Raw genomic sequence first — 14,142 nt, 5'->3', positions numbered from 1 at the left:
GTAGGAACGTAGATTGACCGGTAAATCGAGAGCTTCGCCTTGCGGCTCAGCTCTTTCTTCACCACGACAGACCGGTACATCGACCGCATTACTGCAGAAGCTGCACCAATCCGTCTGTCAATCTCCCGTTCCATCCTTCCCTCACTCGTGAACAAGACCCCAAGATACTTAAACTCCTCCACTTGAGGCAGGAACTCTCCACCAACCTGAAGTGGGCAAGCCACCCTTTTCCGACTGAGGACCATGGCCTCGGATTTGGAGGTGCTGATTCTCATCCCAGCCGCTTCACACTCGGCTGCAAACCGTCCCAGTGCATGCTGAAGGTCCTGGCTTGATGAAGCCAACACGACAACATCATCCGCAAAGAGCAGAGACGAAATCGTGTTGTCACCAAACCTGACCCCCTCCGGCCCCTGGCTGTGCCTAGAAATTCTGTCCATAAAAATCATGAACAGAACCGGCGACAAAGGGCAGCCCTGCCGGAGTCCAACATGCACCGGGAACAAGTCTGACTTACTGCTGGCAATACGAACCAAGCTCCTGCTCTGGTCGTACAGGGACCGGATATCCCTTAGCAAAGGGCCCCGGACCCCATACTCCCGGAGCACCCTCCACAGGCCGCCGCAAGGGACACAGTCGAATGCCTTCTCCAAATCCACAAAGCACATGTGGACTGGTTGGGCAAACTCCCATGAACCCTCCAGCACCCCGTAGAGGGTATAGAGCTGGTCCAGTGTTCCACGGCCTGGACGAAAACCACACTGTTCCTCCTGAATCCGAGGTTCTACTATCGGCCGGATTCTCCTCTCCAGTACCCTGGCATAGACTTTCCCAGGGAGGCTGAGAAGTGTGATCCCCCTGTAGTTGGAACACACCCTCCGGTCCCCCTTCTTAAAAAGAGGGACCACCACCCCGGTCTGCCATCCCAGAGGCACCGTCCCCGACTGCCACGCGATGCTGCAGAGGCGTGTCAGCCAAGACAGCCCCACAACATCCAGAGACTTGAGGTACTCAGGGCGGATCTCATCCACCCCCGGTGCCTTGCCACCGAGGAGTTTCTTGACTACCTCGGTGACTTCAGCTTGGGTGATGGACGAGTCCACATCTGAGCCCTCAGCCTCTGCTTCCTCAATGGAAGACGTGACAGCGGGATTGAGGAGATCCTCGAAGTATTCCTTCCACCGTCCAACGACATCCCCAGTTGAGGTCAAATTATACAAATTAATATATTACATTATATTACAGTAGTGTATTATATACAGAAAACTACACACAGTACACATTATGATCTTGGATGCAGTGTTATAATATATCTGTTATATGATATCTAATTAGAAATTCATTAAGCAATAGCTCTAGCTCCTCCAGGTTATTTTGAACAACAATTGTGTTGCAGCATTCAGGAGCACAGTCTCTCATTCTAAAAAGTATTAAGCGAAACACTCTTACGTTTACACACACACACACACACACACACACACACACACACACACACACACACACACACACACACACACACACACACACACACACACACACACAAAAGAAACAGTGTTGAGGAAAGAAAAAGACAGAAAAAAAAATGTCAGGCAAGGCAAGGTCAAAACATCACATTTTGTCTTTGTAAGAATCAGCTAATTTATATTCATCGAATTGCAGTCAACATGCAATTAAGTGTCAGAAAAGATTACATTCTTTTTTCTAAGTTATGCTAAGTGTATTGGGCACACAAGATCACATAATCATAAACAACAAAACTACTTAATAAGTTCAGTTGATTCAGTGGTTCACATTCGTATACTCTAGTCTACTTCCCGTTCCTGCAGTGACCTTCAAGATTGCAAAAGTTCAGAAATCCGCCAAAAATATTCCGAAAACCCAACGAGATCAAGTCCATCTAACATTGCCTGATGTTTGCATCATACCCTGGTACTGTCACTATATAACCATGAATAAAGCAAGATCCTGAAAAGCAACTAAATATGCTCACTTCGCCGGAGGGTCAGAATTTATCAATTTATTCAGACCATATCTGAACCATGATTCAATTCTCTTCTTGTTTAAATTAACAAAGCCCCTGTAATCTAAGATGTAGTGATTCATTCTCAGAGCTGAAGGATTAAATCAATGAACACTGATTCATTGATTTGTCTGTGATGAGAACTTAACAACTAACAAGTGCATAGTGACAGCACTACTAGAAATCATCTGCTTGCGTAAACCTGACAAACAGGGTTTTGTTAAAGCACAGTACATTATGTCAAGGTTCTCTGAACAACATCTTCCATAATGTAGTAGCACGATCGATTAGGACCATGTGACCTGGATTAAGAGCAGGTGAGGCGGCGAGCGTTCACAATGACTGACAAAACACCCAGGCTGCCAGATGATCAGACCCACCGAACATGCAGAGGGAGAAAAACGAGATTGGGTGAAGCACTAATCAATAAGTTGTCTATGCTGGAAAAATTAATTCAAAGCTTTTAATATCCCAACCGACGGAGCATTACAGATTTTTAAATCTTCAAAAAGATGGGCTGCAACTCTCTAACCTTGGTTAGTGCTACTCCATCTTCTGAAATAAAAGATGGAGGTCCACACTATATATATTTGGCAGGACACTCTTATTAATAATTGATTTGTGTAACCGAGGGCCAAATATTGCTCATGCGGCGTGATAAAGACTTGCTACTTTGCTGTCATGCTCAGATGTCCCAACAGAAAATTAGTTGTGGTAAGAAGGCAATGACAAAATGCCTCAGGATGCGAGCAGACCTTGAATTTGAAATTGCTGCCGTCAATCAGTTAAGATATAGTGAATGAATGCAGCATAACAACTAGAGCCCGGGCGGTCAGATGAGTCCAAAAGTTTAATATTGCATGCCCACTTATTTGTGAACTCTGTGTTTGTGTGGGTTTTAAATATGTGAATATGTCAGTTATGCTCATGCATGCTTTATTCAATTTTAATTTTGCCTCGAGTCCTATCAAAATCATTTCCATAATCACAATTCCACTTTTCAAATTTACTCATACAATATTACCAATGGTGAATTCTTAATGCAATGAGTGGCTTTGTTCATGACTTTTACACTTCAGTTTTATTCAACCCATTGCCTCGTAGTTTTTCAGAAGGCATCAGCCAGAAGTCATGAAACATAAACCTCTTTGAAATATGTCAGCACGGTTCCTTAGGAGCTCGATGGAGGCATTTGTTTTTCGCTGAGAGAACTATTTGTCTAGTAGCTGGCCTTGATGTTCTTTTTTGCTTACGTTGTGTCATGTAAGAGCTATGATAGCCATGGCAGACAATTTTCAATGGCTTCATATTAATTTGTGTATTATATTTCATATACTTTTGTGTATTTGTGGTCTGTGAGCAAAGAATGGTGCACATTCTTTAATTGCAACGATTGGATAAAGGATAGAAATCGCTTTTATTTCTCAAAAAAATTTGAACTGGAAGTCCCTGGACTTGACTTAATTTCTCACTCACACTCTGCTTATGCTTCGGCAATTGCTGAAACCATAAAGGTACCATTTTTTTCACTGACATTGTACATTCACAGATGTTGGTAGCCAGACATAAAACACTTTTTGCTATATCCTCAAAATGGCTCTTAAAACTAATAATAGGAGGACAAATAAAAGTAAAATAAGGCTTAGTAAAGCCAAAGTTAAAAACACTCTGATGTTTTATTTGTGCTGATTTATGGTGCATGAAAACAATGAGTAGGAAGGGGAACAAACCAGTGCTCCAGGAACAGAATGTATTTGATCAGACCAAACAATTGCTTCAGAAGCCAACACCACCAGGATAGCAATATAAACCAGCAAAAGACAGTAAAAATAAATCCATAAGGAAATGAACCCCCATCCTTCTGACATTATATAATCTGAATGTTATTTAAAGATCACATCATAAATTAGCTGCATTTTTCCTTTATAAATGGAAAGACATCTTTTAGAAAAGATGTTGCGAAGTCAAGGCACACAAAGGCACGTCTGGCACTGTACAAGAATCAGACACATGAGTTTTGTGATTATGGTCCAGGTATTTGAGCTAATCCACCCAAATGTGTCTTCTATCCTACATTGACCTGAAAATATTGCTTTCAAAACCTAGGAAAACCTGAAGCAAATTACTTGGAGCTCAAAGCTTGATCTCTCAGAATGATTTTCAATAAATGAAAAATAAAGCTACATTTAATTAAAGTTTTCAGTTTCGCTTAGCTGAAATTGAAAAGTATCCTGCCCAAACTGTGGCAGTAAAGATGGAAGCACTCATTCCTCTGTAATGCAATTGTATGCCACAAATTTGAGATTTGTAGAATTAAGAGACTATTAATTAGATGGGGGTGTCCATATACTTCTGGTCGTGTATTAAATGTTAGGATTATTGAATAACTGCTTACATGAATGCTCAAGCGAATTATATGAAAGAAACATAAACTTTATCTAATACACTGTAATAAATTAAATGAAATCCACAGCAATATGAGCACAGAAAGACCAAAACTAAATTATTATATATAGCTTAATTAAAGATGGATGGTAAAAGCAGAATAGAAAAGGCCTTTTGAACAAGCTGTTTATAACCAGTAATGATGAGTCTAATAGCAGGTTGTTAAGAAAATTGAGTTTTTTTTTTTTGGCAGAAGGAATGCCACCTGCAGTATATCCCACAAAGCCTGCATCTAACCTTGCCTTTTGAGCAGTGCTCTCAGGGGACTTCCTTTCAACAGCGAGCCCCAGGAGAGTTTCTGGAAACCCTATCAGCAATGTGTTATAGGTTATTTAAGACGTCAAGATATAAAAATTAAAACCTTAATGGATGAAATTAAAGGGTAAGTTTTCCCAAAAATTGAAATTCTGTGATCATTTACTTACCTCAACTTACAGCATGTTGTTCCAAACCTGCAGGGCTTTTCTATCTGAATACAAAAGGAGACTTTTTAAAATTGCCCCTATTACGCCATTTAGAATATTGCCTTTCATGCAATGTGTATTTTAACTATATGTGAATGATGTACATGGTCTGTAAAGTTGTAAAGCTGAAAGTGCATGATAAATAAAGTTATTGTCTCCCAAAAGAAAAAAAATAGACTCTGAACAGCCTAAATAAAACATCAGTAATTCAAATCCCACTTCTGTTATGGGTGCACGTCACAGGGTAACACATTTGCATAATCTGTGGCTATGTTCTACATTGGCCGGCCACAAACAACTCGACTCCACCCAGGCCATATTTAGGCCGAACAATTAAAAAGGGTTCTGGGGGTTGGTGCTCTGTAACACCAACCAGAAGGCAATAGGTGTATGGGATCCCAAGTGATTTTATTAGCCCTTTTCTTCAATCTGGAAGTGTAAAGATCATGGAGGTTGGGTAGGGGGAACCAATAATCCTCTCAGCAGTCCTGATTGTCTATTGTAGTCTCTTGATGTTTGATTTGGTAGCTGAGCCAAACCAAACAGTTATGGATGTACACAGGATAGACTCGATGATGGCGGAAAGGAACTGTTTCAGCAGCTTCTGTGGCAGGTTGAACTTCCTCTGCTAGCGAAGGAAATACAGCCTTTGCTGGGCTTTATAGTAATGGAGTCTATGTGAGTGTCCCACTTCAGGTCCTGAGAAATGGTGGAGCCCAGGAACCTTAATGACTCTACTGCAGCCACAGTGCTATTCATGATGATGAGTGGGGCATGCAGGGGGGTTCTACTGAAGTACACTATCATCTCCACTGTTATCCTTAACCTCCTGTCTGTTAGCAGACTTGTCTCCACTGTGTTTGAGGCGGATGATGGTTGTGTCATCTGCAAATGTCAGGAGCTTGACAGAGGGGTATTTTGAGGTGCAGTCATTTGTATACAGGGAGAAGAACAGTGGGGAGAGCACACATCCCTGGGGGGCACCAGTGCTGATCTTGAGAGTCTTGGATGTGAGTTTGCCTAGCCTCACTAGCTGCTGCCTGCTCTTTCTGTCAGGAAGCTGATGATCCACAGACAGATGTAGGTGGGTACAGAGAGCTGGGTCACTTTGGCTGATAGAGGGTCAGGCATAATGGTATTGACGGCCGAGCTGAAATCCACAAATAAGATTCTTGTGTAATTCCCAGGTCTGTTGAGATGTTGCAGATTATAATGTGTGATCAGGGCAGGTGTGAGGTGTAAGGCTGGGCTTTTCGAATCTGCAGTAAAACACATTCAGATTGTCAGCTAGTTGTTGATTCTCCTTGGGGGTGGTGTCTTGTAACAGCATACCCCCACTTCCACCCCCATCACATTTTTGAGCCTTAATTTCAGTGATATGACACCGAGTCTCTGATGACTGCAAGAGGACATATGCTTCTGCAGCAGTGCAGACACCCCCTCAGGGAGATAACAGACCACTGACGGTCATGTCAATGGAGCTGTAATGAATTCTTTTGGAGTCAAAATGTCTCATCAACATGAGCATCTCCAGGTCCTAATTGAGGAGAAAAGAATAATACAGGTTACTGTCTGGAGTCATTTCCTCATCTCTTAACCACAAGGGAGCTATGTAATTCCCCTACGAAATCATAGGAACGTGATTAAAAAGTGTGCAAATCAAAGGGTGGGAGGATGCCTGGTGCAGATAAAGATGACTGCAATCAGAAATCATCAAACCTGAGCTGAACAGTTCAACACCAGCTTAAGAGTTCAACTCTGACATTACTATATGAAAAGCTCTTCACAGACTCAGAAGTTTCAGAATGACATCAAAGGGTATTTTCAAAGAGAATAATCAAGTCACTGCCGGATGTTTGTGAAAAAAAAATAAAAAAGTTTATCAATTTCAAAAGAACTGTAATCATTTGAAACAAACTGCGAAGTGAACTGTGCAAGATTGTGGTCTTTACTGCCTATGGCCATCACAAAAATACTATAATGACCTCTTATAGCAACTACTTTTCTTTCACATGTGATACCAGCTGGTCCTTTAGAGCTATTTAGTTAGAATCCATTTGATAAGTGAAAAAAATAAATAAAATAAATAACATCAAACCACAATTCAGTGCTAGATACATCAGAGAGATGAAACCAAACAAATGATTCATTTGAAATCTCTGATAACTCTTGAATGCAGTGGGGGTCTCAGGGTGCATGCAGCAAATAAGCTTTGCTGGAGGCATGAATGGACACATTGGGAGCCTAAAGGCACAAAGACATTGTTAATGAAAAAGTATTGACCTATTCCAGACATGTCACGTAACTAAATTCTTCTGGCTGCTCATAACAATAAGAAAGAGACAGCACTGATTAAGCACATTGTTGTGTTCATGTGCAAAGAGTCCAACAACACCTGGAGCGATCACTTGCTTGACTTCAGTTGCACAATTACACAGACTTTTAATTGCTAATTGCTAACTCTAACAACAGTAGCACACAAGTGGAGTCCCACAGATCCACAAGGATTGCTGACATTAATATATCATCTTTGCACTCTCAAACGCTTTAAGGGTAATGCTAATGCATACTCTTAATAAAGGTACAAAATACAGTAATAAATACAGATGCTATAGAACAATTTTTTAGTTCCCCAAAGAACCTTTCAGTGAGCAGTTCTTAAAAGAAACATTTTTTCTTCTTAGTCGGAGACTTTTTTTGTGGAAAAGAAAAGTTTTGTGGATGTATCATGAAACCATTAACGAATGAAGAAGAAACGTAATTTTTTTTTTTTGAGAATATACAAGTCAAAACATTATAATGAGCATTACAACTATTTTTCTTTTAGACTGTAATAATACTTCATTTAAAGGTGGTCTAAAATGGCAGATTTCTAACTTCATTAGTGCAAAAATTTTAACAAATATATATAATATGTTTTTGGGTTCCATGACTATTCATCAGTTTGTTATAATTCTCCTTTCTTCAGTGTAGATTGATAATTTGGAATATATACCAAATGTAAATTTTTCATATATAATCCATATTTGCTTTTTTCCTTTTTTTTTCTTCAATGAAAATTTGCTAATTCAGCCTAAAGGAGAAAACATTGGTGTTTAGTCTTGCTTCAAGTGCATGTGCATGAACATACTGAAATACATTTCAGGTTGACCGTCTTTGAAACTCAAAAGATTCCAGCCTCTCAGATCTGCAAGCCAAGTACACCAGCTTCCCATTTCTCAGTTTTGACACCTCGACACATTTTGTTCCCTCTCCAGTTTAGAAACTGATTTGACATTTGAATGGATAAAAGATAGTGGCTTTCCTGTCACAATGAAAGCTTTGTTTGTGCTTGTGTAATCATACTTTGCCAGACAAAACAGGAATTCCTACCTGGTAGTCACTAAACTGATGCAAAAATTTTGATTTAAACAAGTGATTTACATGACATACATATGTCTATTAAGCCACCTGTTTTGTTATTAGGAATTCATTCCACCAATGAGCCGCAGCAGTGAAGATGTTTGAGAAGCGAATCATACTAGTGCTGTAAGTAAGTAGCGTAAGTGTTGGCAACAAATGTAATTTATTCTTTCTAAAATAGCAACGGTTTTCCAGTAACACTATACTGTTTCAAACAAGTTGCGTACAGTAGAGTGCTAAACAGCTTTATAGCTGGACTGGTGTCACAAAAAACATTAACTGCACATTAACACATGAGCATTACAAAATATTAACACATTATTACAATTACGCAATGCAAAATGGAATATTTGATACAGACTTGTACTACCTTGCTGGTGTTTTTGTCGAGCATCATCATTAGTTATGTGTGGCCTAAGCTTTATTTAATATTTGTAATAAATAATTTAGACTTATATTGACGATTTGTATTTAGATATAAATTGTATATATATATATTTTTAAGTACAAAATAGCACTAAAACATGGCAATATTTTTCTAAAATGCTTAAGGTAAATTTGACCAAATGTTTTCCCCCATGCTAAATAAAAACAACAACAATCAAGCTAGTGTACAAAGTACACTAAAGTGAGAAGAGGCACAGAAAAGTATATCAAGCACATTGACCATGCAAAGAACTAGTCTGGAATGAACTGAATCAAACAACGATAGTCCGATTTGTTTAAGCCATCGTTCAAAAGTGTTTCTAAGTCCTTCTAGATAGATTGTAGTTTGGCAGGCTATATTTTCAAAGGTCATCTACAGTGACATCAAGGATTTTTGCACACCTGGGGCCTGTACCATGATAGTAGCTGAACAAATTCAGAGTTACAGGATTAGTTTTGAGTTGACAAAACCAAACCTCTCCAATCCGGCTTTGTTGGTGCCATGATGCTGTTCATCAACTTTCTTTGTCAACTCAGGCTTTGATTCTGAGTTTGTGGAGCGCGTGGACATGAATGTGTGACATCACTGGCTAACAGCCAATCACGAGCCTTGCAGCACAAAGCAAGTTTGATTCACTTCTCGTGAGAGACCCAGTGAGATTCAAAACTAAAGGTTAAAAGTTTTGCTAAAGGTTAAGAGATTGAAGAATATGACAAATTTAAACGTCATATGAAAAATGAAGGACAAATAAAATAAATAATCTTGCTCTATCAGTGCAGTGACAAGGGAAACTTGTTAACTTAGTTTATACATTTGAAAATATATAGCGATAGAGACTCGAACATGTAAGGTCAGATTTTTTTTTATTTTTTAAAGAGTGCAATCTTTTGATTCTACAGCTTATTTATATTACATGATCTGTATACATTAATATTTTAATTTAAAATAAATGATTTATAATAACTGTTAAACTACAATTACTTGTGTGTAAAAGATAAATGATAATAATAATATGAATCACAATAATTATATAAATAATAAAATGACTCAGTAATTTTGACCTTTAATTTCGGAGCAAGATAAACTGGAGTGACTTTGTGTCAGACATGTATCACCACTTTGGTTTGATTGGTCCAACTTCAGTTTGAGATCTCTAACCCAGAACATAACCTGCCCCGGAGCAGGTTAGCCGTGGAGTGTAAGTTACTATGGCAATGAAAGCCGCTAAAAGCCAAGCCACTTACGTGTTACCTAAAACCCAGGATTGGTGCAAACTAACCTGAAACTTACCTGGCTAGACAGATAATCTAACTTCACGGTACAGGCCCATTGAGGCAATAGCCTTGTGACCTTCAACAAGGACATTGAGAGATTTGGTGGAGGAAAAGGAGCTCAGTTTTGTTAAGATTAGACTTGAGGTGATGAGTAGGCAGCCAGTTTGATATGTCAGAGAGGCATGCTGAGATCCTCTTTGAGATTGCATTTGTGGAGACAGAATGGATGGAGACCAAGTATCACCTGCATAGCAATGACAGCAGTGACACAAAAGAAAACACCAAGTCTGGTACATCAAAATAAATATTGTGATGGTCCTGGAAGTCAGTTTGTGCATTGTCTTCCTTGGCGTGGAGCATGCAGAATCGGCTCTCGAGAGAAATATTGTGATAGTCCTGGAAGTCAGTAGGAAGGGGATGAAAATTATATTGATTGATTTTCTGCTTTTCCTACAAAACGGTTTATGTATTTATACAGCAGCTTTCACAGCAAAGCAAAAAATAAAATAATTTTTGTAAATTACTTTTATAGATCTTTTATAGAGACATAAAAAAGAAAACGTGAAAGCATCGGCATGGCAAGCCAAGGTTGAACTACTGACCCAACTATCCCAGAATAAAACAAACAATCCTTTTTGTTATTCCCTGCTTGATCTTATAGGGCAAAAAGGTTTGCTTTTTATATAGATAATGCATTACTTTCTGCCCTAAAAACACATTCAAGTAAACCCCATTTTTGCTGAAAGAGTTGTTCAGTCAATACCACAACAATTGGAGTCTTCCAAGATGTTTTGCTTCATAAATCTCCCTTGACACGAAGCTTTCCAACAAATCTGATCCTGCCAATGCCTGGCACAGTCACTTTCTTTAAATTCAAATTCTGGACTATTATCACTCCAGATGAATGGATACGAAGTTTAAATGTCTGACTGAACTTGTCAAGCAATTATACTTGTTTATTCAGTACTGCAAACAGAAATGTCCCTTTAATTGGTTTAAGTAGGCCGCTGTAGCAAACAGCATGATGGCAAGTGAGGGCAAGCTGTGAGGTGGAGATGGGCCAGAAACTTGTCTGAACGACGATGGATCTAATAAAACACTTGTGGGTTCCAGGAAAATACTGCTTTTGTTTTTTTGTTATTCTATGGTTTACTAAAATGCCAGAGTTCTAGTAAGTGTTTACATTTAAACACTAGTAAAAATCACAAGGTGCTTACAAGAGTAGATAATAACCTTATATAAGCGACACCAACTTATCTTCACATCTTACATGATAAATAAGCACTTTCCACATTAGTCCCAGCCTCCGGCAGACCAGTGTACACTTAAACTGCTCCTTTAAATGATCAGGGCGACACGCCGAACACTTCACTTAATTGATAACAGTATTTTCCATTGAGTAAACTCTTATAATTTAGACGAACTGGAATCCTAAGGTCCACTGTCAAGCATTGATTCCTGAGTCATTATTCTCAAGTGATTGCCTCACAGTGAAGTCACTCTTAAATTAGCAACACAGCATTGCATTGTGGGAACTGAAATGACTGCTCATAAGATGCTTGTTGTTTAGTGCTTGTGTGCCCAGAGGGGGATTTAATTATATAGTAATCATCTCCTATACATTCTAAAGTCAATCTGTCCTCATTTCATGTCGTTATCTTTTTCGTAGTATTGACGCAGAATGTCTCCTTATCAGTGTGATGAGGTAGCTTGCCCTGAACTGTTTTTCGCTACATCAATCGCATAAAATTTACAAAACTGAATAAGTTATGGACAATTTTTATGCATTTAGCAGACGCTTTTATCCAAAGCGACTTCCAGTGCATTCAGGCTATAAATTTTTACCTATCATGCGTTCCCGGGGAATCGAACCCCCAACCTTGCGCTTGTTAACGCAACGCTTTACCACTTGAGCTACAGGAACACTTACACGTTACAATTAAATGAAAATATTACAAGTCAACATTTTTGATTAAATATCCTCTCATTTCAATAGACAATATACCAATCTCCTACAGGTGCATATCAATAAATTAGAACGTCATGGAAAAGTTCATTTATTTCAGTAATTCAACTAGTGTATCCAATAAATTCAGTGCACACAGACTGAAGTAGTTTAAGTCTTTGGTTCTTTTAATTGAGATGATTTTGTCTCACATTTAACAAAAACCCACCAATTCACTATCTTAACCAATTAGAATACTTTATAAGACCATTATAAAAAATAATAAAAAAAAATAAATAGTAAATTGTTGGCCTTCTGGAAAGTATGTTCATTTACTGTACATTTACTCAATACTTGGTAGGGCCCCTTTTGCTTTAATTACTGCCTCAATTCAGCGTGGCATGGATGCGATCAGTTTGTGGCACTGCTGAGGTGGTATGGAAGCCCAAGTTTCTTTGACAGTGGCCTTCAGCTCATCTGCATTTTTTGGTCTCTTGTTTCTCATTTTCCTCTTGACAATACTCCATAGATTCTCTCTGGGGTTCAGGTCTGGTGAGTTTGCTGGCCAGTCAAGCACACCACCACCTGGTCATTTAACCAACTTTTGGTGCTTTTGGCAGTGTGGGCAGGTGCCAAATCCTGCTGGAAAATTTAATACATTTCTTGGTAAACGGTTGCATTGACCTAGGTTTTCCAAAAACACAATAGACCAACAACAGCAGATGATATTGCATCCCAAATCATCACAAACTGTGGAAACTTAACACTGGACTTCAAGCAACTTGGGCTATGAGCTTCTCCACCCTTCCTCCAGACTCTAGGACCTTGGTTTCCACATGAAATACAAAACCTGCTATCATCTGAAAAAAGGACTTTGGACCACTGGGCAACAGTCCAGTTCTTCTTCTCCTTAGTCCAGGTAAGACGCCTCTGACGTTGTCTATGGTTCAGCAAATTCCTTGATACATCTGTGTGGTGGCTTTTGATGCCTTGACCCCAGCCTCAGTCCATTCCTTGTGATGTTCACTCAAATTCTTGAATTGATATAGCTTCACAAACGTCATAAGGCTGTGGATCTCTTGGTTGTGCATCTTTTTCTTCTACACTGTTTCCTTTCACTCAATTTTCTGTTAACATGCTTGGATACAGCACTCTATGAACAGACAGCTACTTTGGCAATGAATGTTTGTGGCTTACCCTCCTTGTGAAGGGTGTTAATGATCGTCTTCTGAATAACTGTCAGATGAGCAGTCTTCCACATGATTGTGTAGAATAGTGAACCAAACTGAGAGACCATTTCGAAAGCTCAGGAAACCTTTGCAGGGGTTTTGAGTTGATTAGCCGATTGCCGTGTCACCATATTCTAATTTGTTGAGATTATGAATTGGTGAGTTTTTGTTAAATGTGAGCCAAAATCATCACAATTAAAAGAACCAAAGACTAAAACTACTTCAGTCTGTGTGCATTGAATTCATTTAATATACAATTTTCACAAGTTGAGTTGAATTACTGAAATAAACGAACTTTTCCACAACATTCTAATTTATTGATATGCACCTGTATGTATGAATGAAATGAAATCTGAAAATATTTTTGGTTCTTATGTTGTATTAAATTTAATTCCATGATTCCTGAAGTTTCAAGAACTTGTTTTTTATTTCCAGTAGTTTATTTGTATCTTACATATTGTACTTTCTTCGTGAATTCAACCTGATACATTACTATAAATATTTTAGAGCTTGACAAATGTATATCACAGAAATTTTAATGACTTATTTTATATATTACACACATATACACACTAGTCAACATTTGAAGTGGATCAAAACCTTTCATCAAAGTTGTCCTAAAACCAAATTATTTTTGTCTTAGGACAACTTTGATTAACTTTTTTGATCCACTTTAAATGTTAACTACTGTGTGTATATATATATCCCTCAGTTGTGCTCAGTGTGAAAAGATGGATCTCAAAATCATAGACACTGTTGGAAAGGGGTAAATGTATATTCATATTAAAAAATACATACTTCTCAGGTCTGTTATTTTTTTCCAGGTTTTAATCACGCAAACACACAAAGAATACGTGAAAGAAATGGGATGCAATACCTCTAGCATATTTATTTATAAAGCTTATTTCGTCTTGCTTTAAATCATTTTAAGCCATC

Source organism: Carassius carassius, chromosome 34 (assembly GCF_963082965.1).
Source record: "Carassius carassius chromosome 34, fCarCar2.1, whole genome shotgun sequence".
NCBI lineage: Eukaryota > Metazoa > Chordata > Actinopteri > Cypriniformes > Cyprinidae > Carassius > Carassius carassius.
This window is presented reverse-complemented; position numbering follows the sequence as displayed.